Source organism: Balaenoptera physalus, assembly GCF_965194825.1.
Source record: "Balaenoptera physalus genome assembly, chromosome: 3".
Classification (NCBI taxonomy): Eukaryota; Metazoa; Chordata; class Mammalia; order Artiodactyla; family Balaenopteridae; genus Balaenoptera; species Balaenoptera physalus.
In genome coordinates, this window is record NC_138890.1 from 167,674,117 (window position 1) to 167,700,946 (window position 26,830).

General features: G+C 37.5%; 1 protein-coding gene and 1 long non-coding RNA gene across 2 annotated transcripts in view; one reads left to right on the forward strand and one right to left on the reverse strand.

The window, feature by feature from the left end:
* CTNND2 (catenin delta 2) overlaps positions 1 to 26,830 on the forward strand; it is a 943,287-nt gene that overhangs the window by 158,156 nt on the left and 758,301 nt on the right. The window lies entirely within an intron of this gene.
* The window catches only part of LOC309659097, a 219,034-nt gene continuing 209,880 nt past the window's right edge, over positions 17,677 to 26,830 (reverse strand). Inside the window, exon 2 of the long non-coding RNA XR_014262586.1 lies at positions 17,677 to 17,894. This is a non-coding gene — a long non-coding RNA (uncharacterized lncRNA). The remainder of the gene's footprint in view (positions 17,895 to 26,830) is intronic.

Below are 26,830 nucleotides of genomic sequence, written 5' to 3' on the forward strand. Positions count from 1 at the left end.
TTATAAAGCAGAAACTAACACACCATTGTAAAGCAATTATACTCCAATAAAGATGTTTAAAAAAAAAGAAAGGAAAGAAATACTTTACCTTACTAAACATACAGTTGTGTCCAGTTGGCCCCAAATAGAAAGAATGGTCTCTCTAGGACATAACTAAAGATTCGGAACAGATTAAAAAATATAGAGGAGCCTGACTCATTTCACGGTATCTCAGTTGAGTACAAAGCAGTGGTTGAACTGGTGTTAGCATAACTGGCTAAACATCTGGAAGAAAATTAAGGCCCTTAACTCACAATATGTTCAGAAATAAATCTCAAAGGGAAAGCAATATAACTGTCAAAATAAAACTATAGACATGATAGGAGAAACATTGGGAAAATATTCATACAACCTAGAGGTGGAGAAGGCTTTCTAAGTACGTGCAGGAAACTCAGAAGCCATACATATATGGTTGGTACAGTTGGCAGTGGGAATACCAACAGTAATAGCAAGGAATAATGTAACATAAAAACGAATAAAAATAGACCATGGGAAATAACATGCCACAGATATGACAAAATGTTGATATAATTAATATATTAAGACTTCCTAATGTTGATGAGAAAAAGACAGAGGAATAGAAAACTAGGCAAAAAATATCAACAGGAAATTCAGAGAAGAAAAATGCAAACAAGCAATAAACATATGCAAATATTTTTCACCCTAATGTGCCAATCAAGGACATAAAATTCAGAATGAAAACGTGATTGTCTTTAATCTACCAAATAGACAAACATTAAAAAACAGTGTATATTGTAAGCTAGCTACAGTTAAATTTTGAGGAAATTCACATTCTTTTTCATTCCAAATGAAAATGTGCTTTACTGTAATCTTTTTGTAAAATGGTATGTTGCTGTGAGTTGGCGTTAGAAATGCTCCATAGCCTTTGATTAGTCATGCTTAGTCATAGGTTCTATAGAAATGAGTGACCTAGAACATAAGGTGTTAAGTATGAGTATGTACTGCAGCATTATTTGGGATAGTGAAAAAAAAAAAAAGGAACAGTATTGATTGATGAAAAGTTGTAAAAATGGTATCTCCTTTATATAAAATCCTCCATATAAAAGATATATCCTTTCTATGCAGTTATTAATAAAAGTGAGTTACAGATATATATCTAAACTTTGAAAAAAATCCATGAAAATTTTAGAAAGGAATGGTATAGTAATGTATTATCCTGTTTTTAAAAAAATGAAATAGTAAACATATTTTTTGTTTGTACATGTTTATGAACCTCTAGAAAAATGTACAAGGAAATAAGCCAAATTATTAGATTTCTTACCATACGTGTTTACAGTTGGACAGAGGTAAGAATGGGCATAGAGGACATAGAGGATCAGGAAGTGTATCAAAAAAGGGGAAAATAATTGGGAGACTGGAATAAATATTAATTGGGTTTGGATAACAGGAAATAGTCCTTCAGCTTAAATAGTGATGTCTGTAGTTGAGAGAGTGGATAAGCTACTTAAAGGAAAAATACATTACAGTAAATAAAATGGCCTCTCCAAAGCCTTGACGAGAATTTAATAAAAACTTACTGTGAAGAGTTTTTCTCTAATTATTAAAATAAATTCATTGCTCATCTTTGGACAGTAAAGGTGAGATTCTTTGTGGCAGATAAGTAATGTGAGGAGGAGTGAAAATGTCTTGGGAAGCTGAGTTAGAACAGGTGGGAGCAACCAAGTCAGAGGCGTGGCTGTCAGGTCCCGCGTGTGGTCTCTGCTAACTTGAAGGCAGAAATCAACAAGCGGCTAAGCCCGTGGACTCCCTTGGTGTGGCCTCATGCAAACAACCAATCTCTTCCTTCACTGGGACATTTTTGTCCTAAATTATTCTTAAAACGTCCTTCCTCTCTTTTTCTCACGTACAGACCGTCCTTTATGGAGTTAAAACTAAGTTAAATATACATTTAAAAAATATTAGCTGAAAACAAAATATTAGCTGAGATTAAGGAAAAGCGACTTTAGAAATTAATACCTTCTATGATTCTTAACAATTACGTGCATAACCTATTTATAAATCTTTTCACGTAAAGAATATCGTTTGCCTGGTCCTCTTTAGGTGCTCATAAGAGATAGCTTTCTTGAGTAAAAATCCTATTTATTCATTCTGAGAATTTCAAGTGAAAACATTTTATGACATTACAATTATGTACCACTCTAGTCCTGGTTTTTTGGAGGTCAGTTCTGTAGGAGGGAAGTGATTTTTTTTTTTTTATCATAGCAAGCATATATTCTGAGCTGACTGGATGTAATAGGTTCCATAATGTAATTACTCATTCATTAAATATATTGCGTACCTTATTTAAGCAAATCACAATAAAGGGTAATAACAGAAATGGATACGTAAAGAAAATTCAATCTAGTAAGAATTCATTAGAGTAAGTTGTTAGTAAGACTAAGAACAGAAGTTCTGGGGCTGGTAGTTGACATTGCATAGAAATAAATTCTACTCTATAACCATTGAGTGGAACTTAAGTCATGCCAAACCATGAACCATGAAATGCATCCCACGTAGCATGTATGGCATGACTGAGACATTTTTAAGCTGAGCCCTAAAGTGTTTGAACACACAGCAGCCATGGATTGCTCAGTGAAAAGGTGTTCATTGATTTTTTTCTTTCTTTGTTCTGATTTCCCATCTTGATTGCTTTTTAACTGGTGAATTTTGTACTTTAATATTAACATAAACAGAACCATGATTTATGCTATACTCTATGGGTAATTTTCTGTATTTCAGACACATCTGTCTCATTGCCAACAGTTACCAAGTCTCTTGTCCCATGGGGATCTAAGAGAGAGGGACCCAGTCCCCACTCCCTCTCCTGTGAGTGTCCTTCACCAGAAGAGGAAGGGAGGACAGAGGTTGGGCATGTGATGATTCCCATCATGTCATTTGAGCAAATAACTGAGACAGGAGACTGATAACCCTTCATCACAAAGAGGAGACAGAATGATGTGATGGCTAAAGGGGTGAGAAGGGCCGAGGGATTTCAGGCTGGGAGATCTTGCTATGATGATGGCAGTGACCCAGAAGAAATTAATGATGCTTGGGAGGGGTGTAATTTCAGTGGGAAAATCACTGAGTAGATGAGAGTGAAGGGGACCCAGTGCACCAGCAGAGGGAATGGCTTTTAGAACAAAGACAATTCATCTACGAGAACAGGCAAAGTTCATGGCTGCAGGAGGGCTGATGGCTTGGTACTGGAAACGTATGTATTTCTTTTCTGCTGTCATCAGGTAGACATGGTCAGTTTGTTTTGAGTTGTTTTGGGGTCTGGAGAGCTGGGCTGAGCCGAGGTGGAGAGGCACTGGATATGATGAATGCAAGAAAATGATTATAATGACGGATCTTGGAATTGCTGCTGAGTGAAAAGGGGTAAAAGGCAGCAAAAGTGGTAGGAACAGTGGATTCACAGATTGAATATGTAGGTGGTGATAGCATGAGAACTGTGAGCTTAAATCAAGAATTTGAAAGTAATTATTGTTAGTGTCGAGACCTAGGTAATGACTCTGGGAAATGAGATCAAATCAAGAAAAGAGAGAGAGGAGGCTTCCCTGGTGGCACAGTGGTTAAGAATCCACCTGCCAATGCAGGGGACACGAGTTCGAGCCCTGGTCCGGGATGATCCCACATGCTGCGGAGCAACTAAGCCCGTGCGCCACAACTACTGAGCCTGTGCTCTAGACCCCCGAGCCACAACTACTGAAGCCCGTGTGCCTAGAGCCCATGCTCCGCAACAAGGGAAGCCACCGCAATGAGAAGCCCACGCACTGCAATGAAGAATAGCCCCCGCTTGCCACAACTAGAGAAAACCCACGAGCAGCAACAAAGACCCCATGCAGCCAAAAATAAATAAATACATAAATTAATTAATTAATTAATTTAAAAAAAAGAGAGAGAGAGAGAAAGCTTGTTGCTGACTGTGAAAGCTGATGTGAGAATGAGGACAGGGCAGTGGCTCACATCCCCATCGCTGGAGAGACCCGAGGTTGCCTCATGACTGCAAGAAATACAACATGTTTGCTTGTGGTTTGCCTGGGAGTAGTCATCTGATCTTCATTTTCATACTTTCATTAAAAACAAAATTGTTCCAGTGCTGGTCTGTACTATTAGACAAGAATTTACATTTACTCATGCCATGTGATGTTGACCTATGTATTTTATCTTAAATCAGTACGTGTACTACTTTGCTCTTAAGAAAACCATGGTTTTCCTAAAACTACACTTGTTTTTTTTTTTAAAGGTTTTTTTTTTTTTTAATTAATTAACTTATTTTTATTTATGGCTGTGTTGGGTCTTCGTTTCTCTGCGAGGGCTTTCTCTAGTTGTGGCAGGCGGGGGCCACTCTTCATCGCGGTGCGCGGGCCTCTCACCATCGCGGTCTCTCTTGTTGTGGAGCACAGGCTCCAGACGCGCAGGCTCAGTAATTGTGGCTCACGGGCCCAGCTGCTCCGCAGCATGTGGGATCCTCCCAGACCAGGGCTCGAACCCGTGTCCCCTGCATTTGCAGGCAGACTCCCAACCACTGCACCACCAAGGAAGCCCACACTTGTTTTGAAATACATTTCTTTCCCTTCAGTTGACCTATGTCTCCTTTGATCATCACATGCTTCCAAAGTTGGTATCTAAAGGGTCTTCTTATATAAGCTAAAAAAATTATGGGGACTTTAAAAACCATTTTTTAATTGAAGTATAGTTAACTTACAATGTTGGGTTAGTTTCAGGTGTACAGCAAAGTGATTCAGCAAAGTGATTATGTTTTCAGAGCCTTTTCCATGGGGAACTTTTTAAAAACCTTTAGAGCTCATATTGATCTTTGTAAATTATTATGGGTCAGATAAATGTGTTTTTTGTAATGATTCTACCAGTGAAATATATTTAATAATGAACAGATTAACTAGAAAATTCTAGGTACATAACAGTATATGCAAATGTGTCATTTTGTTGGGTTTATTTAATAGTGTTTATCAACTGCCTGCTATGTGCGTGAAACTGTGCTTCCCCTGGGTGATACACAGATTTGGAGTTTCATTGCTTGCAAGTAGTTAGCCATGAAGCTAAAAAGATAAGACAAACATATATAAAAAGTTATAAAACTTTAAATAATTGTAGGTGAAATTTTAAGAAAACTCTCCTCAATATATTATGAAATTCCAAGTGATTTATACCAATAAACTTATTCCTTAAACTTTATAGTGTTTATAACCTTAGATACTCTATTGCTACGGTCATTTCTCCTGTTCTGTACATTCCACAAGGATTGAAGATTACATTATTGCTTTTAGAGGAAATTTTTAGGACCACAATTTAGGGTATTGCTGATTTTCAGGTAGTAAGACAGAATTCTCTTGCTTTTAATCAGTTTTGTTATTACGTTTAATGTAGAAAAGTAGGAGAAAGGCATTTCTGAGCTCCCACTCTGCAAAACTACGTGCACAGAGGACTTTGTATATGTTTGAACCATATGAAGGTACTAAAAAAGCATTTTAAAGGATTTATCTTACATAAAATCTAAAAAAATTCTGGATCATTTACATTGACTCATGTGTGAGGATAGCATGCCTTTATTTTCACTTAGCGTCTACATTTATAATTTTAAAATTACATAGCTCTGTATAACAAGAATGTTATTGGGAAGGAGTACATTACAAAATGCTTCCTTAATTGATATTTTTCCAGTGCCACGTAGCACTGCAGAATCTCTCAGTATTATTAGTGTTCCTGTAATGTGCAACAATAGTTTCTGATAACACAATGTGGGAAATGACCTGTATAACTAATCAATTTCCCAACTATATTTTGGAAAACCATTTTATGAAAGTAATGACAAAATTATCTTCCATGAAAAAGAGGAAATTAAAACACCTTTAGGAAAGGTCAAGAAGATAGAGAAGGATTATCTATAAAGACTAGTGAACTTTATATTCATTTAGTCAGGGAAGAAAAGAATTAGATCATAGTGCCACAGGTTGAACTTTCTGCATGTATTAGAATTAAAATGAGGATTATTTGATGATTTTCAAATTTCTTTCTTGTGTTAAGCCAGATATAGATTGAAAGTGAAAAAAAGGGCATGATTTTCCCCCTATTTTCATTGCTAGACCATGGACTGGGTTAGGAGCAGTGAATGTCTGTCTGGACACATGGATGGAGATGGGAAGGCGCAAGCCAGGAATCTGTAGACCTGGGTCTTTGTAGATGGTATAGTTCATAGCAAGGAAAGTGAGGAGCCTGGAGTCAGCAAGGATTAGAAAGCCTTGTAGATATCACATACACAGGAGGGGAGCCGGATGTAGATATGGTGACCAAATGGGTATTAGACTTCCAGCCGGGCAAAGAAAGCAAGCACGTGGTGTAGGTAGAGTTCCAGACTTCCAAGTAGGAGGCAAAGGGATGGTCCTGTGGCACCAGCCTGATAGGACTGGCTAGGTTTGAAGCAAGTCTGTTTCTCTGTGGGTCGTGGATCTTTTGAATCACAAGAATGGTGGTTGAAATTGGAGATCAGAGAAGGACAAGTGTCATAAACTACTTGTGTAAGATTTGGGGAATTAATGCTAGGCGTTCTAGTTATGGCTGAATATTCTGGAAGTGTGGATACATCATCTGCCTCCCTTCTCCCCACCCTCCCATGCCCCCTCATGTGTATTCTAGTCTTGCCTGTAAGTTATTTTGACTTCTTTTCCCTAAAGCTTGATTTTTCCCTTAACATCTTACTTTGTAACTCTTCTCAAGACACGTGCATACTCTTCCATCTTTTTAATAACCCCAGATTCTATTCTGAGAATTAATTCATTTGGTTGCTGTCTGCCCCGCCCCTTTGAAGGTATTAGTTGTTCAGTTTTTAGGGGCCTGAAGGCTATAATGGGAAAAATAAAAATGGATTAACCCTTTATATGCTAAGTTAGAAGATAAGCTTTTAATAGGTGGGATTTTGTAACAGGGCATCGTAGTGCATTTCTAATGCTTCTTTCATATTTATTGTTAGAATTCATTGTTGAATATTAGTATGTGAAATCACACTGACTATTTTAAATGTGATGTTTTAATAGTTTTTAATGAATTTGCCATTATAAAATAATTCATGCACATTGTGGAAAGTTTAAAAAACTCAGAAAGGAATAAAGATGCAAATTTTCTTTGAGAATAACACTGCAGCTAGAGGCTGCTGCAAATATTTGGGAAGACTTCCTTCTAAGATTTTTATGTGACTATATAATTATTTGCGCACACTTTTATTTTTCTTAATATTTTATACTTTGTACATTTAACAGTTATATCAAGAGTATTTTTATATCACTAAGCATTATTTTAAAACATTTTTCTAGTGGCTATATGAGTAGATACACTGAATTATTTAATATTATAATTTTATATAACTTTTTCCATCTTAATCGAGCTCTTCGGTTGATTCAGTTTTCTCAGATTGAAAAAATAATGACATGTCTTACTTTCTTGTACATAAATCATTGGGTCTACTTTGACAGAGGCTGCCTGGAGCAAAGTTTTGAGAATGATTTTAAAGACCCTTAAAAACTCACTGAGAAAATCTGTCAAAATTAATTACTGATAAGAGCCACAGGCAGGACATATGAAGCAGGAGCTCCTGGGATATAACCCTCTACAGGATTTGTACAGAGCCGGAAATTAACAAATAGAATATTCTAGAGGGAGTAAATGGGGAAAACATGTTTAGTATTCAGAGCAACTGAACCAAATATGGTAGAAATAGGCAAAATAAACATAGGAATTATCATAGGACAAGGAGACAATGTTAAATAGTGTCTCAAAATAACAAAAACATTTTTTAAAAAGACAGATGTTAAATTTCTTTAAACTTTGTATATTTTAATGAAATATATATTATATATTTCATTAAAATCTGTATGTAAAACTTATTTCATCAGATATATAATTAAGTAATGACTTTTTTCTTTAGTGATTATCTTGTTCAGTGTTTCCTATTTATGACCAAAGAAACTCGAACTTTAAAAAATATTCAGTTTACCTACCATATAGGAAATTGCTATAGAATTGAAATGAGGAATTAGCTTGTTTTTCTCTATGACCAAGATTTTGCTGAGGTCAAATTAAGTGTTGCGCCTTCCTGTATTGTTCTTATTTAACTCAGAAAAGGGAGGTGGGTCATTTCATATCAGTTTGATCTGCAGTGTGTTTTTGAAATCTGAAGGAGTCATTAATGAGACTCCAAACAGATAGAATTCAACGAACTTATACAGCTCAGTGTTAGTTAATTTCTGTGGAGAAAATGTGGGGTGATGGGAGTCCCGTGGGTTAAATACCGTAACATCGCTTTCCTGGAACATTCCTGTTTCTGAGAGTGAGTGGTTTGGACTGACGTTATCTCTGGCATGCATCAGCAACACAGGTAAACATGCCCCAGGCAGCCCATCGATCATGTTCAAGTTGCTGTCATTCGGCGGCAGTCATTAAAGGAATGTGCAGGTTCATGCCCTGGGCTCTAAATGAGCCGGCTATCTAGTGGCTGCCATAGAAAAGTGAAGACCAGCGTCCTCTTTTCTCACTAATGACAAGTTCTGACTTTCACATTCTACTCATGGTCTCTGAAAGCAGCTGGAGGACTCAGTATCAATGAGACCAAAACAAAAAAACAAAAATCACTTTTGACAAGTAATCTTCGGCATTTACGTAGCGAATACTAACTAGTTCTATTCACCAAGTCTATAGATTTAGTTATCTGGGGAAGCATTTTGCAGCTTACACCTCCTGGCAGATCTGCTGTATGAAGAAGTTAAGTTCAAAATTAAAAACTGAATTACATAACAGTCAACCTAAGGTTGTTCCATAGTTGTAGGCAAGTCCAAGCAATTCCATGCACAGTGGGACACTGCCATCTCTTGTGCTCTGGGAAGCAGGACTCCAAGGTATCAACCAAGGGGGTCTTTACAGCTTTGAGCCGATTGGAAGCTTTTGAAGGGCAACTGTAGCTCTGCTGGCCAGCACTCCTGCCCATCACCTCCACAACTGAGAAGCCCTCCACCCAAACAAAAGATCAGCTTTGAACCTAGCCCATTAGCTAACGCAGACACTTTTAAGAAATAATACCGTTCATTCCAGCTGCTTGTCAGAGACCTGCAGTTGCCTGCTATAGACCTGTCGAAAGCCAGAGGCAGTTTATTCTTAAAATGAATAATCTAGAATGTAAATTCTCTCTATTTTGGGATCTCTGCTCATATCAGGGATCGCACCCCAGTCCTCCGCGGTAATGTCTTCCAAGAGCGTGGCTTTAATAACGCTGCAGTAATGTGATGACTCCTCCTTTAGGGAGAGTAGAGATCAGAAATTACCATCCTGGGAGCTTTTCTGGATTGTATGGAAACCTGATGTTGAAAACCTTTTGCACACTGTTGTCACTTGATTTAACAGAAATGAAACATTTTAGTACTAGATAGATAATACTGTTATTGCTAGAAATAACAATTAATAATGCTTATTTTCTGAGAAACATGTAAGTTTACTCATTAATTTATCGGATAGGTTGTGACCAGGTCTCCTCTCCTTACTGTGTCACCAGCACCCAGGTGAGTGCCAGACCCAGAGGACATGTTTAATATATTTGTGTTGAGGGTGTAAGTTGACGAATAAACTTACTGTGTTTTCCTGTTCTGTTGTAGCTCAAAAGTGAATGCTTTGTCTAATTGTGATGAAAGCCATTAGTTTAGTTGTATGGCACAAGGGTCTCGTCTCCATTGTTACATTGATCATGTCCTTTTACCCTTATTTGAATGGTTGTATTGCATCCGTGTCTTCCCTGCATATTGTTTCAGAATTAGCCCATTTACTTTGATGAATCCCAGGCCCCCAAATTGCAATTTCCTCTATAAACAACCCAAATCGAAATTTTAAAATGAGGCATGTTAACTGAAACACATCCTTCACCAATAAAATATGTAGGCAAGTGTCTTTTTTTTTTTTTCCTTGAATGGACTTGTGTGCCTTATTTCAGCTGAAAGTAAAAACAAAAAACAAAAAGCCACCAACTTCCCTGTTAGTACATGAATCAGCAACTTCACACATAAAAAAACACACACACACCCAATTCCTTTTGTTTCTATGCAGTTATACCAAATTTCTCACATTTGTTGAGTATCTCTCTCAATCATTTCTAACTATTCTTTGAAAACATACTTTCCCCCAGAGGTTAGAGCAATCCAGCTACAGTAATTGTTTGCTGGTCTTGCATTTCCTTTGTGTTTGGGAGATTTTTCACCTATTCACACTTGATGGAACTCAATATGGTCATAGTAAAATCTTCTGATTATTACAGATTTTGACGTACGTTCTGTAGTTGCTGTTTATTTGTATGTTTGTTTAATGGTGGTATGCTGTATGTATTGCATATGTGTAGGGTTTTCTTGTTGTTGTTGGCTTTTTTATGTATTGGCATAAGATACATTGTGTCTTTTTTAAATTACATTAATTTTTTAATTGAAATATAGTTGATTTACAATGTTGTGTTAGTTTCAGGTGTACAGCAAAGTGGTTCAGTTATATACATATCTGATATATCTGATATATATCTGATATATACATCAGTTATATATCTATCTATCTCTCTCTATATATTCTTTTTCAGATTCTTTTCCCTTGTAGGTTATTACAAAATATTGAGTATAGTCCCCTGTGCTATACAGTAGGTCTTTGTTGTTTATCAATTTTATATATAGTAGTGTGTATATGTTAATCCTAAACTCCTAACTTATCCCTTTCCCCCATCATGAGCTTCTTTATATGGACTTTTCTGGACACATAGGAAGCTTGCTTCTTCATAACTCAATACAAGAATAATTTCAGTCGTATCTACAGGTTACAGGAAATAGTCTTCATATTAAAATGTTATAAGGATTTCTGTTGAATAATCATAAGTGCTATTGTAGCATATCCTGATTGTGTCCCCAGCTCATCTGAGGGTTATTTTGCAGCATTTTCTTTTTTTTTTTTTTTAATTTTTATTTATTTATTTATTTATGGCTGTGTTGGGTCTTCGTTTCTGTGCGAGGGCTTTCTCTAGCTGTGGCAAGTGGGGGCCACTCTTCATTGCGGTGCACGGGCCTCTCACTATTGCAGCCTCTCTTGTTGCGGAGCACAGGCTCCAGATGCGCAGGCTCAGTAATTGTGGCTCATGGGCCTAGTCGCTCCGTGGCATGCGGGATCCTCCCAGACCAGGGCTCGAACCCGTGTCCCCTGCATTGGCAGGCAGATTCTCAACCACTGCGCCACCAGGGAAGCCCATTTTGCAGCATTTTCTCATGAGAAAACTCTACAAAGTGAAGATGGCCTTAAAACAGCTTGTTATTGAAAGCCACTTCACTAAAATGTAAAATCGGAACATACTTTCTGTGTCAACACCAGAAGTGAACAGGTTGTTTTTGTGAGAAATGTGGACCCTATATAAATGTTGCCTCATGGTGAGTTAAAACAGGTGACGATATACTGACTCTATAATACTCACTGTGCGAGGTTGTATTGTTAAAAAGTGGCCACAGTGTTATTTCCCAGATCTGTGACCTTCTTATTTTTTTTTTTTAATAAATTTATTTATTTTATTTATTTATTTTTGGCTGTGCTGGGTCTTCGTAGCTGCGTGGTCTTTCTCTAGTTGCGGCGTGCGGGGGCTACTCTTCGTTGCAGTGCACGGTCTTCTTATTGCAGTGGCTTCTCTTGTTGCAGAGCATGTGCTCTAGGCACACAAGCTTCAGTAGTTGTGGCACGTGGGCTCCAGAGCACAGGCTCAGTAGTTGTGGCACACGGGCTTAGTTGCTCCGCGGCATGTGGGATCTTCCCGGACCAGGGCTTGAACCCTTGTCCCCTGCATTGGCAAACGGATTCTTAACCACTGCACCACCAGGGAAGCCCTGTGACCTTCTTCTGATGTGAGTCTGGCACTCTCCCATTGACAGATGGGCGCTCTATTCCCTGTCCTTCACTTTATGTGGACTCGAGACTATGGCGGAAGTGACACTGTCTGACTTTTAAGACTAGAGTGTGAAGGGCAGTACACTTTCTAGGTGGTTCTCTTGGGATACTCATTGTTAGAAACCAGCCACTATAAAGTGGAGGTGGCTATGTGGAGAAATGCTCAGTCCTTGAGCTCACAGCCCCATCTGAACTTTCAGCTGACACCAGCATCAACTCGCCAGCCTTTCCAGTGAGTCATCTACAGTCGAGTCCCAGACAAGTGGCCCCAGCTACAGTCTGATCCCGCCGATACTTGAAGATTGATGACCAAGCTAAACCATTGTAATTTTAAGCCAGTTTGAGGGTGGTTTGCTGCATAGCAGTAGATAACCGATTTAGTTGATTTTCGATGCTTATAAAAAATCACTTGTATTAGACCGTCTGTCTACTTTTCTCTACTTCTAAGTCTTACGTTTCTATACATCCTGAGGTAACTTTAAAAGGTAAGCTTATTGAAATGTAACTCACATACCATACAGTTCACCCATTTCAGTGGTTTTCAGGGTAGTCACAGAGTCAAGTATAGTCACAGATGCAACCGTTGCCACCATCTAGCTTTGAAACACTTTTGTTGCTTCAGAAAGAAATCCCATGCCCATAAACAGTCACTCTGCATTCTCCCCAAGCCTCACAGCCCTAGGAAACAATTAATATACTTTCTTTCCTGATAGATTTTCCTCTGCTGACCATTTCATATAAATGAAATCATACATATGTGGTCTTTTGTGAATAGCTTCTTTCACTTTTCATAATGTTTCAAGGTTCACCCATGTGGTAGTATGCATCATTATTTCATTCCTTTTTATTTCCAAATAATATTCCATTGTATGGATATATTTCATTTATTTCATTTATCCATTCATCTCTTGATGGGCTTTTGGGTTGTTTCTACTTTTTGGCCATTGGGGATACCGTTGCTATGAGTAGTTGTGTATAAGTTTTTGTGTGGACATATGTTTTTATTTCTCTTGGGTAAACACCTAGAAATGGAAATGCTGGGTCATCTGATAACTCTCAGCTCAATATTTTGAGGAACTGCCAAACTATTTTGCAAAGAAGTTGCATCTATTAGGGTACCACATTCTTCACATCCTGCCATCACTTGTTCTTGTCTGTCTTACTTATTTTAGCCATGCTCATGGGCCAAGGCAACTTGTTTAAATGAACTGCTAGACCAGAGCCTGAGGACACACACCAGACAATCCTATGGTAGATCAATAATACATATTTAAATATTTAAGTATTATATTTTAAAAAATATTTAGCAGTGTATTTATGCCGTAGACAAAATAAGCTCCCAAACATTTGTTATAAGCCCCAGTGTTTCCGGGGCAGCATACTCAGTCCTGTGAAGAGTCCAGAAGCCAAGTTATGTTGAGTTTCAGATGGAAGAGCCAATGATGTTTGGCTTGCAGACTATGGTGGTAGAGTGGGAGAGATGGGGCAAGGTGGGAAGAAGGGCTATAGGAACTGCCATCAAATATGGAAAAGAAGGAGGAAACATCTATTGAGCAGATGTTGTACAGCTAAGAGAATTAGGACAAAGGATCAACATTTGGAGGAGGCACGTTTCAGTTTTGTATCAGACATGATTCTTAATGGAAACTTAGGCAATTTTAAGCTGAAAAGGAATAACACAAAGACATAGGTAACTCATGAAATATTTTGAAGGTCCAAATAGACTTGGGGTTCATATTGCTAAGGATGATGGCCAGTTTTCTTGCAAGTCTACCTTGGGGATGGGTTCAAAAGGTGGTAACTTTCAAAAATGGAAGGAATGTTCTCAAGGATGCTGGCAAATGACAAATTTAGGAAAGTACCAAAAAAGTACAACTAGTTATTACTGCCTCTTCAGGAAATTCACCAACAAATAAGGATCAATGGCAGCCCTTTTGACCAGTGGGTGGCAGCACAGAAATGTACCATGGTTGTCTATAAATGTGTTGATAGTGATCCCTGCAGCCCTGGATGGGGCTGGGGGGGGCCTTTTGCTGCCAGTTTCATCCATTGTCTTTCCACAGGATGCTCAAAAAATGTTATTCTTTTTCTGACTAGGATATAAAACTAGGATATGGAATTTCTAGGATACTAGGATATGAAAAATTGGGGAAGGATATGTGCTGTACAATTACCTAACACCCACCCCCCAAAAAAATTAGACTTCCCATAATTTCAAAGAAAGAAACATCAAATTCTTGATTATTAAAATTAAGCAAGGAGAATCTGAATGAGTATCTGTCAGGGACTCACTTTGGATAAAAGGTTGAACTAAATGAACTCAGGGCTTCTCCAAATGTTAAATATTTTTGAAGTCTGACATTCAACTTGTTAGTAAATAAAATCTCCTTATTAGTACTCCATCACTAAAGATAAATATTGCAAATTATTTTATAAATATTGGCAAAGTTTGAATATATGCAGATTTGTCATACCTGCTAAGAGTCTTTTCCCAGTGGTCTGAGATAGTCCTAACTTTTAAATATTTGGTATCTATCAACAGACCGATTATTATCACAGAGCATTAGAAACTATTGCCTCCATAGCAAGTCCAGTTAAAGACTTAAGCTAAGACATTTGATGAACTTTGATAATTAGGGGGAAAGGCAATTGGCATTATTGGGCTGAAAGTGTTTCTTCCAGTTTCAAGGACAAATTCAAACTTCAGAGCTTCTGCCATGACACCATAGTAAGCTAGCAGTAGCTCTTGAAGGTGAAGTGTGTCATATTGTTTTAATGATTTATTTGTAAGTAGATATGGGATTTGGGCCAATATTTGGCATGATGGGAAAAGTAATAAACTTGGCATCAGTAGATTTAGTTCAAATTCTTCCAGCATTTTCTTATTGAATGGCTTTGGTTAAGGCATGTAACATCTCTCCAAAACTAAGTTTGATGATCTAGTGAAATGAGGACAATCATATATCAGAGTTACGATGGAATGTATGCAAATTATAACACAAATTGTACAAACACGTGTTAATTAATTAGTTCATTATGATCTCATGGAAATCTATGCTCTTAATTAGTTAATATCAGCTTGGTGAATTGCTCTTCACCAGGCTTTCTTAGGCAGTTAAACATATATGCAATCTCAAACTTTGGATGAGTTCATGAAACCCAAAGGTAAATCTGGAGTTTCTTTAGTTACTTAGGAAATTGAGAGAGAAGAGGATATTTGACTGAGAAAAAAACTATATTAAATTAGCTTTTAGAGTTTTACTTATTGTCAGATTATTACATGAGATGGTTGATAAATATAATGCTGAAGAGAGAGTGTGGGAGGTGTTTTGAAGCTCCTTGCTGACACATAACTATGTTAAATTTCAACTTGCTGGGAGAATATGTAGATCATTCTTTCTCTCACTTTTCTAAATCAAACTCTTCATAAAGAAATAAAGAAACATGTGTTTAGAACTCTTGATAATCAGGTCATTTTTGTTGCTGTGATTTAAAATCCTCTGAAACCACAGGGCTGTGGAAGTCCAAGCACAGGCCAGTGTCTGATATCAAGGAGTCTGGGGAAAATCAAAGAGAGCAAGTTGTGTTCCTCATATTGGTCTGCACACGGAATGGTTGTTGTGTTTGAGAGAGGAGGGAGCTCTTTCCTACAGACCTGGAGCTCAGAGCCAACGATGCCTGGAAGAACATTAGGCCCTAGGGTTTGCATAAATCTTGGGCCAGTGAGGATTCTCACAAAATGAAACCGGGGACCCCAGGTAGTCTACTTAAATATCAAGGACATTAGCAATATTTGAATGATACTGTGGAAAGTGCTCCTTTTTTCTTTTGTGTACTATATGAAGGGCCTTTCATAGTACCTGGCATATGGAGGCTGCTTTTTGCACAGTGGTTACAATGAAGAAAATTGGCATTATTTTGTTAATTAATAATATGAGTAACAGTAGTAATAAATTTCATTCTTAACCACCAAGGTTGAATTGATTCTGTAAAATTCATTCCAGGAGTTCTGATGTTTTATTGCTATTGGACTGTTTTATGGAAGTAAGTGAAATGAATCCACTTATTTCATTCAAATTGTTGGAATCCTTATAGTGTTAATAAGTGAACTTAGTGAAACACATTTTATGCTTTTTCCAAAATTTTTATTTGGTAACAAAATTCCTAGTATCAAGGCTCCAGTACTCTCTAATTGCATAACTGGTGATGATTCAGTTTTTGGTGGAATGAATGAATGAATAATTAAATAACAACTGTTAGGAATTATATGTAGAAAGAAAATAAGTAGATGAAATATAATATTTTTAGATAGAATTAAGAGTTGTAAGGTCATGATGTGACTATTTCATTAGCAGTAATACCTCACATTTAATTTTAAAATAATTGAACCAAAATGAACCATCTTCCCTACTCACAATAATGTGATATGTCTGGGTATTTGCTTGAATTTTACCTTTCTGATAATGTGCACATGAAGAATGAATGAGAAATTGCATTTTCACCTTGTTAACTTCATTTATGATTTCGTTCTTTAAACTGCTTAGCTGTGTGCATAACTAAATTGCTATTCTTTTTATTGCTAGGATTTACATTGTTTTCAGCATTATGACTTTGTGATGACACAGTGTCACTGCAGGCCTCCAGAAGTTTACTAGCAGAGATGAGACAGCTTAGAGGTGGCTGCCAGGTTATCCTAAGCCCCCAGTTTGTGTGCAGTCCCAGTTACCCGTGTTTCTGTTGGCACAGAGGATTGATGGCCTCTGTGTGGCAACTTGAACAGTTGTGGGCATATTATCACATTTCTCTGAGTCTTTTTGTCCCAGCAGTATATACTGAGTAGAGTCTGATGGTCAAACATACGAAGTTTGGACAGTTGGAGGCCTTGTTGTTGACCTGTGAAGAAAGCCAGAATGCTTGGTTGTTCAACTTTTTGAAAAATTCACTGAGATATCCCAGTATCTTTCCAATAAGTTATTATTATTTTTTTAACATCTTTATTGGAGTATAACTACTTTACAGTGGTGTGTTAGTTTCTGCTTTATAACAAAGTGAATCAGATATACATATACATATATCCCCATATCTCTTCCCTCTTGCATCTCCCTCCCTCCCACCCTCCCTATCTCACCCCTCTAGGTGGTCACAAAGCACCGAGCTGATCTCCCTGTGCTATGCGGCTGCTTCCCACTAGCTATCTATTTTACATTTGGTAGTGTATATATGTCCATGCCACTCTCTCACTTTGTCCCATCTTACCCTTCCCCCTCCCCGTATCCTCAAGGCCATTCTCTAGTAGGTCTGCATCTTTTTTCCCGTTTTGCCCCTAGGTTCTTCATGACCATTTTTTTTTTGTTTTTTAGATTCCATATATATGTGTTAGCATACTGTATTTGTTTTTCTCTTTCTGACTTACTTCACTCTGTATGACAGACTCTAGGTCCATCCACCTCACTACAAATAACTCAATTTCGTTTCTTTTTATGGCTGAGTAATATTCCATTGTATATATGTGCCACATCTTCTTTATCCATTCATCCGATGATGGACACTTAGGTTGCTTCCATGTCCTGGCTATTGTAAATAGAGCTGCAGGGAACATTTTGGTACATGACTCTTTGAATTATGGTTTTCTCAGGGTATATGCCCAGTAGTGGGATTGCTGGGTCGTATGGTAGTTCTATTTTTAGTTTTTTAAGGAACCTCCATACTGTTCTCCATAGTGGCTGTATCCATTTACATTCCCACCAACAGTGCAAGAGGGTTCCCTTTTCTCCACACCCTCTCCAGCATTTATTGTTTGTAGATTTTTTTGATGATGGCCATTCTGACTGGTGTGAGATGATATCTCATTGTAGTCTTGATTTGCATTTCTCTAATGATTAATGATGTTGAGCATCCTTTCATGTGTCTGTTGGCAATCTGTATATCTTCTTTGGAGAAATGCCTATTTAGGTCTTCTGCCCATTTTTGGATTGGGTTGTTTGTTTTTTTGATATTGAGCTGCATGAGCTGCTCGTAAATTTTGGAGATTAATCCTTTGTCAGTTGCTTCATTTGCAAATATTTATTTTTTGATGTTTGTTTTGTGTCATTTTTTTTGTTTTTACTTAAACCAGTTCAAATTGAGCTTCTGTCACTTAAAACCAAATGAGTCCTAGCTAAATCATGTATTTGAAAATTGATGGGCAAGCTTGTTAAAGGCAGACCCATCACTTTTCCTTCTCTATTTTAAGACACATAAAAAATGCTTTAAAAAAGCTGTTGATGAGTTAAAGCATTCCAGAATATTGAGTTCCCACAAGACCTCTCAGAACTGAATTCCCAGTAACGAGCAGGAGAAGAAATCTGCTTTCCACATGTAGCTGTGATTTAGACAATATTTTGTAGTTGGTTAAAGGATCTTTTCCTTGGGTAAAAAAAAGACTTGCTAGACTAAGAGGAGAGTTCTGGAAGTAACTGTGAAGTCAATTATTTGTGAATACTTGTAAAAAAAAGTCATCACAAGGAGCCAATCATGATGCATTAAGGGGCTTCCCTGGTGGCACAGTGGTTGAGAGTCTGCCTGCCAATGCAGGGGACACGGGTTCGAGCCCTGGTCTGGGAAGATCCCACATGCCGCGGAGCAGCTGGGCCCGTGAGCCACAACTACTGACTCTGCGCGTCTGGAGCCTGTGCTCCGCAACAAGAGAGGCCGAGACAGTGAGAGGCCCGTGCACCGCGATGAAGAGTGGCCCCTGCTCGCCGCAACTAGAGAAAGCCCTCGCACAGAAACGAAGACCCAACACAACCAAAAATAAATAAATAAATAAATAAATTTATTAAAAAAAAAAAAAGAAAGGCATTAAGGAGGAACTTTTACAGATTGCCTTTTTAAAAAACTTTTCTTTTTCAAAAAATAGATTAACATACAGATAAGAGCAGCGACAATCTGAAGATGTAATGCTTTCTGAGTTCAATAAAGCCTTTGACAGTCTCCTGTGATCTTATGTAAAATGAGGAAATGAAGCGTTTATGCATGACGGTACAGTTCACATCTGCGCTGGCCATGGAAATAAACTCTTGCCCAGAGAGTACTGAATATTAAATTGGGGCGCTTAAAAAATTCTGCCTGCCTGGATTTATGGCAACAGAGGGAAATCTAATCTAAATTTAATCTAAGACAAAAATCCTGTCTCCCAAAAGCTTAAGATATTTTATTTTTACATAGCTACGATTGTTGCTTTTAATAATGATAATCATATTAACATAATAGCTAAGGATTACATGCCATAATACAAATAAGTATTTGTCACTCTTTAGCTTCCTGAATCCTTACAACTTACTTGGGAGGAAGGTTGCTTTATCCCCATTTTGAAATGAAGATGAGATTGATATAGAATTTGCAACTTGCTCAGATTATATTATATTATATTAAATTATATATTATATTATATTAAATTTCCGAGTGGATCCCAGCCTAAATTTCCTTGCCTTGAAAGCGAGTTCACGTCCACACTGCTCTATAATGTATTTAAATGAAATAAACAATCAGGGCAACAAGTGTTGGGCTCTGTAACTTTACCTGAATAAGGTGTCAGAGAGGAGAGAGAGAAATTCAGGCAATTATTTTTATAAAAATACAGAGATTCTCATTAAAAAAATCATCATGCCTAAGAAGATAAAAACATTTAAAGATTTGTTGAGGCGTTTGTTTCTCTGTCTGGAAGATCGACTCCAGTCCGTTTTTGCTGGGGTTTCCCTTTTTCATTTTCTACCAGTTTTAGCACCACAGGAACCCTCTTCCATCAGATTTGTTCACTTTGTTTTCAGATATAATCACAAGAAAAATCTTTCAGGTTCTCTTTAAAGATAAACCATCACTCACAGGAAACATATTCTCTCTATATCACGGAATTAAATATAGAGGGTAATTTACAATTAGGGTAATATTTCCCTTGCTGTCAGACCTACAGTCTTGTCAGAGACAAGGGTTTGAATGGGTATAACTTGAAATCCTCAGGGTGCCCCTGGTCTCCTCTCCAGGAGAACAGTAGGTCAAGATGGACTGAGCTTTTCAGACCACTAATTTTAATCTTCAGATCCATCACAAATTTTCTTCCAATTTATACCCTAAGAAAGATGCAGAACCGACACTCTGTGTTAAACTTTATTTCTCCCTATTGAAGTGGAGCTGTTTTAAAATATTTTAATGATATTGAGGTTGTTGGTATAGAAGCCTTATCTTCCTGATGAAAATACTAGGAAAAGAACTGTTCTGGGTATGTGCATATTTGCATTTCTTGTGTATCTAGGTGCTAAATATCTCTATAAAGAGTAAGTAATTTTTAACTCAGCCTTCATAATAATAGCAAAAATGAAAAAATGGTGTTGGTGAAATATCCGAATCATGTTCATTTCTTCATCCTAAAGAGAAAATAAAACACTAAGTATATTTACTATTTCTGTTTGGTCATATTCAATGTTATTTTTCATAGGAAGATATAAATATCTGAAGTTCTCATTTCTTCCATCTTTTAATCTAATTTGCAACAGTGTATACATACCACTTTTGCAGTGACTGGGATTATAACTTTATTTTTATTTAGCTTTAGCATGATTTCAGGCTCATATAGAAGAAATTATTATCAAGAAATAACCCTACTTTCATATGTGCTTTGGTACCGTTTCCCCATAATTATATTGCATATAATTAATCAAAGATTAACTTTATGCAGCCTTCCCTTCTCAAACCAGTATATTTGTTTTGTGTTGTTTTGAACCTATTTTAAGCCACTGGATATGGGAACTGTGGGAAGTTACTGAAGTCTAAGTTCTAGAATGAATGACTAGTTAGTGTTATTTTACTCTTTGTTTGCTACATGCAAAAGCAATGCTTATACCTCTAGGTTTTAAGAGTATTAAATTATACCCATTTACTCAACATCGTTGCAAAATGAGTTTAAAATAAATAAGGGAATTTACATTTTATTAATGTTTGATCTTTGTCAGCACTATAATATTTTCATCTAAATTACCTTATAAAATTATTTTTATCTTAAGATCTATTTCCTTCAGTGAATTAAGAACAAACACTGAAAACATTTCCAAGTTTTCTTGATGCCTGGGTGTTGTCTGTGGGAACACAAAATTTACTGGATTTCACCCATAATTGTAGAAACAAGGGCTATGAAACTTTGAAGAGACAGACCTGTGTCCCAAGACAATCTCAGAGAGTTGCTTTGTTGAGTATATTCCTGAAAGCTGTTTTTCTTTTCTTTTTTTTAAAAAATCATCTCCCACTTTGCCATTTAAAAAAATGTAGTGAAAACATTTAGCTGTGTGAGCTCAGGGACCCTGAAACTTTCTGAAGTGGTAATTGTGGAATAAAAGGTCAAAGCAATTTTCTCCCAGTTGATTTAGTAAAAGTGATAGTTTGTATGTATCTAGTTCTTTACATTTGACCAACTGCTTCTGCAAACACTGTTTGATGTGGTTTTGTGCTACCTGATGTAGTCAGCAGAGGAGGTTTAGCTCATTTCACTCCACAGGTAAAGAAACTGGAGAAACTCGGGGCTTAAGTGTCTTCTCAAACATTACACAAATTATTAGCTCCAGATCCAAGGCTAGAAGTCAATGTCGAATCCTAGTCATAATAATATTAACTAAAAATCATTGAAGATGTACTGAGCCAGGCACTGTGCCAGACACATTATCTTATTAATCCTCCCCATATTCAAGCATGTACAATTGCAATGCCCATGTGACAGATGAGGTTTAATGAGGTAAAGTAACTTGCCTAATCCCATGTGGCTAGTATGTAGCAAAGCACAAATGCTCAAGATGTAAGAGTTATTCATAACTAAAAGTGTTGTAAAATATATTTTATTACGTTATTTAACCTCTCTGTGTTTCAGTTTTCTCATCTGTTCATACATCAGTAATACTGTCTACCTCATAAGGGGTTGTGAGAATTTCACAGTTCATATGTAAAGAGCTTCAAACAGTGCATGGTATGTAGTAAACACACCATAATTATGAGATATTACTTTTATGTGATATTAGCCTCAGAATATCTGCTTATTTTTTTAATTTAAAAGACAATCGTAAAACCTCAGCATTTATGTCATATAGCTTGGTGTTAAACCAATTGAAACTGACAGAAATACATTTCTATATGTAAGTGGCAAGTGATAAAAATGCCCTACAGGTTAAAATTAGGACTATGACAATTAAATTATAAACAGTGTCATCAAATAGGACCAGTCACGGGTAAAAAAGAATATGAATCTCAGTGGTACCACTTGGAGAACTAAATCAATAAGAAAGACATTTGAAAGTAAAGAGTAGTATCTGTATGGGTTATGTGGAGTGACAGGTGATTAAAACTTGTTTGCCTTCATGTGTTTAAAGTTAATCAGCAAGGGATCAGATTGCATTGTATTTTGTTTTGCCACGACAAAGAATAAAAGAGTAATTTAGCAAAAATCTTACTGCTAATAGTTGGCTCATGCCTACCCTTTTGCCCACTGACTTTGCTCTTGTGGTGGCCCGCTGTCCCGAGCTCCAGCTACAGCTGCTGGAGGAGGGACCAGGGTAACGTATTTAGTGAAAACACTTAGATACATGCAGTTAAAGTCTGTGACTGATGTTCGATTCCTTCCCCCAAGACCTATCCTAGAGGATTTCCATGTATAAGCTAACAAAGGAGAAAGTTTAGACATCCTTTGTGTTGCTTTTGCTATATCTGAGATCAGTTTGCAGGGAAACTATTTTAGGCTTCTTCACAACTATTTGACCATCAACTCCATTTTTTTAACTTCCAAGAAGTATTTAGTTTATCACATAGACACAGCCTTGGATTTGTATGTCAAATCTGGGGAATAAATTCCTTAGAACTGTTGAAGATTTCACCCAGTTGAAGTTAGACTTAACCCCTGTATCTCTTCAGATTTATTGGGCTGGAATTTTGAGAACATCAGCTGCAGAGCTTTGTAAGAGACATGCTAATTGAGCTCATTTACATCATACAGGAAAAGAAACAGCGAATTAGGTATATGATAGGGTCTTGAGAAAGTTCATTCATTTGTTCATTCAACTATATATAGATTCTACCGGTCAACAAACATTTATTGAGCTATTTATATGCCAGAACTGGAAAGATTAGTGGAAGTTTATGCCTCTTTGAACAAATCACAAGTAGAGTGGTGGCAGTGGTTGTGTTTTAAAACAAGGGAGTACTGTAATCAGATTTTCCTTTGAGGGAAAAAAATGACTCCAGGGGCCTTGCTGGGAATCTAATCTAAAGGGTAGGAGCTTTTGCAAAACTCCAGGAGAGCGAAAACAATCCCGTATCCCAAGGAGGTAGCCTGGGGAGTGGAGTGGGATAAGAGAGAGCTGAAGGTGATGGGATTTGGTCCCTGGTTGGATGTTGACAGTCACAGGAGGGGTTAGTGGATCCTTTTAGCCTAAAACTTCAGGTGATTTAGGACATGGAGACGAAGCAGAGCTGGTCGAGATCCAAATTAATTGTTCTTGGCTCCCCAAAGCCTCCCCAAGGAACAATCATCTCTCCTGTGCCTGCATCTCTCTTGGGACCCATCGTACTTTTCAACTGGTATTAGAGTTATCTGTGTATGTCTCCTCTCTCTCGCTAGATTGAAAGATCCCTCTGGGTTTAGGTTAATTCTACAATGAAAATGTGTTTAAATTCCATATATCACAGAATACACAGCATTCATGGATTTTAAGTGAAACACTACGGGCATTTTCCTAAGTAAAGTACCTCTTGGTAATAATCTACCAATATGATGTTTATAGTATCTCCATTTAATCTTATTTAAATGAGGATAATTCCTATTTTTTTAAATATACTTAGATGGCAGTTTTACTATAGGATGTTTTAGCTAACAGAACATGAATTTAATATTAAAATATTGTTCTTTACAAAATCTGTTTATTTTAACAAGATCCCGATCTTCTACTAATTGACAACAGCATTTGCGTTCTTTTCACATAATTTGAGTACCATTTCAAAAATGCTGGAAACCGTTCTCTCTGGGCTGCTCTTTCTGCTTTTTGCATAACTTTTAACCTTGTACATTGTTTTTGCAGTTCATTGCATGTTCTTAGTAAGCAGGAAAGAAATTAAAATAACTCAAAGTACTTGGCATTATTGTGTACCATTTTAGAATTCAGTATTAGTTCATCATCGTATTTTATCCGACGTTTTGACAAGTGTCTTAACAGATCAGAGAAAAGAGAAGCTTTTACATGATTAAATTATACAAAGAAACACAGACACACCATGTCACAGTGTAGCTGAGAATTTTCCCAGAGTCAGTAATCATTAAATAAGAGATAATTCATACCTATATATAACTGGGCCTGGGAGTTAACTCTAGCTACTGAGGTCCTTAAAAATGAAAAAAATGTAAAAACTCTTTGAACTTTTAAAGTCTCTGCCAGTCACTGCAGATTGGCCAAGTTCAGCCACCGTCTCCCTTTCCAACCTCTGCTATAAAAATGAGAAAGCTGAATTTTACCTTCCAGCCTCTTCTACAGCGAGGCTGACATATATTTGACAAATAAGAGCATAAACCTACCGAGTTTTTTTGAGACAGTTCTCGCTTTCCGGATAATGGTTCATGCACTGTCCTTCCCCATTATCCCTGCCTCAACTGTGGACTGATGCCTGGAACTACAACAGCAGCTCATGGCCCTGAGTTGGCCAGCAGCACACCCAGGATGGGGAAGCATCAGGAAAGATAGAGCTTGGGTCTTCAGCATCCTTGAGTCACAGCATTGAAGTCCTAGACTGAATACCTCCAGACTCATCATGCAAGAAATATAAACCTTTAGTTTTTAGACATTGTTATTCAGATCGTGCAGATGGACACATCCCAGCAGATATAACAGTAGGTAAATAAAAGAGTTATAGTTAGTGTTATTTTAAGTATTAGAAGTACTAAAATCTCTCTGATGTCTGGAAAGAGCCATAATTAAACCCTTGCAGAAGGATGTAATCTTTTCTTACTTAAAGCTTTTCGTTGTAGGAGATTTTTCAGCCTCCTCTGATATATCTTGATTGTGGTAGTGCTTATACAACTCTAGACATTTGTTAAAATTTGTTAAACTTTATACTTAAAAAAGGTGAATTTTACTGAATGTAAATTTTACATCAGTGAACTTGACTTTTAAAAAGTGTTTGGAGAACACAGGTCTTGAGAAGTTCTCCTCATCCCTCTCCCCTGCCCTGCTCATGTTTTATCACCATGATTCAGATCATACTAATGGAAATAGTTTCAGTTTCAGAATTTTGCTTTTATTTTGTTTTTGGCCTAAAACAGCACACATATATGATTTCACAGCTTCTGCAGGTCAGAAGTCCATGCATGGTTTAACTGGGTCCTCTGCTCACAATTTCACATGAAGGTAATACAGGTATCAGCTGGGTTGGGTTCTCATCCGAAGGCTCAACTGAGGAAGAATCTGCTTCCATGTTCATTCAGGTTATTGGCAGAATTCATTTTGCCACACCTGTAGGTCTGAGTGTCCACACCCATTCAGCCTGTAAGAGGTTGCAGGCTGCCCTCAGCTCTTACAGGCTTCCCTGGTTCCTTGAAATTGCCCACAGTTCCTAGCCACGTGGACTTTCCTAACGTGACTGCTTACCTCTCCAAGCCAGCCAGGAGAGTCTCTTCAGCAAGGCTGTTAGCAAAGGGAGTCTTAGTAATGTAGTGTAATCACAGATAGTAATGTAGTGTAATTCTGTTGGTTAGAAGCAAGTCCCATGTGCTACCCATGCTCAAGAGGGGAGTATTACACGAAGGTGTGAACACCAGAAGACAGACATCATGGGGGTACATCCTAAAGTCTTCTACCACAGCCAGGGGGAAGAGAGAGGGGAGTTTGCTGGTTACTGTAGAGGAGCAGTTCATGGCATGACAGAAGTGGGAGCTGGATCGGGACCAGGGAAGTACTGAGTATGTGAGGATGAGCGTTTGGCAGGGGGTGGATAGGGTAAAGGTTCAACTTTGACACAGCATTACAGTACTTTTCTGGAGAGATGTCCACTCTTTCCAGAGACTAAACTCAGCTCAGATCTTTTTAAAATGGTATTTCAAGAGAATCAAAATGTACCTGTATGAAGAAAAAGTAGAAGTTTCACCTTCCTTCCTTTAGCTCATGATTCAGATATCTGTTTACATCTTCAGATGTTTCACGTGAGATATTTTCTTCATATGCCTACATATACGTATATATTTATATAAATGGGATCAGGCTATATAAACGGTTTTGTAGCTTATTGATTTATTCCTCTCATCTTTTCTTTTTCTAATAGTTATTATTCTTCTTTGAGTAGAGATCTTGCCCACAATTTGCTCAAGAATGAAATTGGGTGGGGGAAGTAATCTTGGCAGGCGTACTTGCTCAGATATGTTCTGTTTCTCCATATATAATCTGTAGCATCCTTTGGACTGGAGACGCATCTCCAGGTGAAGGAGTGGATCATCCTGGCAGAGGGCCCACGTGGTATTTTCCCCTTACAGGTATTTGACTGGCCATTTGGATAGGGTTTATTCCTGTGCCGTTGACAAATGTCAGCTCTTCAAATGCTTGTAGTTATTTTCTTTTTCTTTCCGTCTGGCTTCATCTTCAGTTGCTCTAGTTTAATTGTCAGAAAATGGATCATTGGTTGAGACTCTGAGGATTCTCTTATTTTATTCTAGAGAAATCTGCCTTCTGGTCAAGCTCTGGAGAGAATCACTTTGGCTTTTGTGTATCCTTAGTTGAGTTTCGCTGGTTTGCATTTGTGTTGTACATATTTTCTGTTTTTAGTATATGTGATTACATCA